Here is a 528-nt window from a genome sequence, read left to right as displayed (position 1 = left end):
CGGAGTCCGGAGGAGGGGGGGGTGATGGACCTGAGGGTGGGGCATGTGCCGGGCGCTGTTGCTGTGTTCAGGGGAGGGGGGATGGTGAGAGATGGGGGTGATGTAGGGGATTTACGAGTGGAGGTGGGTTAGTCGGGATAGAGAAGGGGAGTACTGGGTGAGACTTTGTTGTAATATAGGTGGGGTATATGGGTATTTTGTAGGTTATTGGTCAATAGTTTTTGGATTTGGACTTGGGTATAATTTAGCAGGTTTGGAATTATTATTTGTAGTTTGTTGGAATTGTATATTTAAGTTGACTGAATTTTGGAAGATTATTGGTTGGTTTTTGAAAGTAATAAATATATTTTGATAAAAAAATAAAATAAAAAAAAATCTGTTCTTATCAGTTTAATATCTGATACGTCCCCCATCGGGGGACTACATATTAAATGGATTTTTCGAACAGGGAGTCGGAAATGGGGCTTGCTCCGTCCGCTCCGCGCATCGACCCGCTATTGCAGTACCTCCGGGAACGGTGCAACACTT

The 528-nt window shown here is 44.1% G+C and overlaps 1 non-coding gene across 1 annotated transcript; it reads left to right on the top strand.

Annotated features, from left to right (window-relative positions):
* The first annotated feature begins 341 nt into the window (after window positions 1-341).
* LOC118941549 lies at window positions 342-528 on the top strand. Its single transcript, XR_005037846.1, has one exon. It is a non-coding gene; the product is annotated as a U2 spliceosomal RNA (small nuclear RNA).

This window comes from Oncorhynchus mykiss, chromosome 19 (assembly GCF_013265735.2).
Source record: "Oncorhynchus mykiss isolate Arlee chromosome 19, USDA_OmykA_1.1, whole genome shotgun sequence".
Taxonomy (NCBI): Eukaryota; Metazoa; Chordata; class Actinopteri; order Salmoniformes; family Salmonidae; genus Oncorhynchus; species Oncorhynchus mykiss.
Note: the sequence above shows the minus strand (reverse complement) of the source record. Positions and strands in the feature narration are given on the sequence as shown.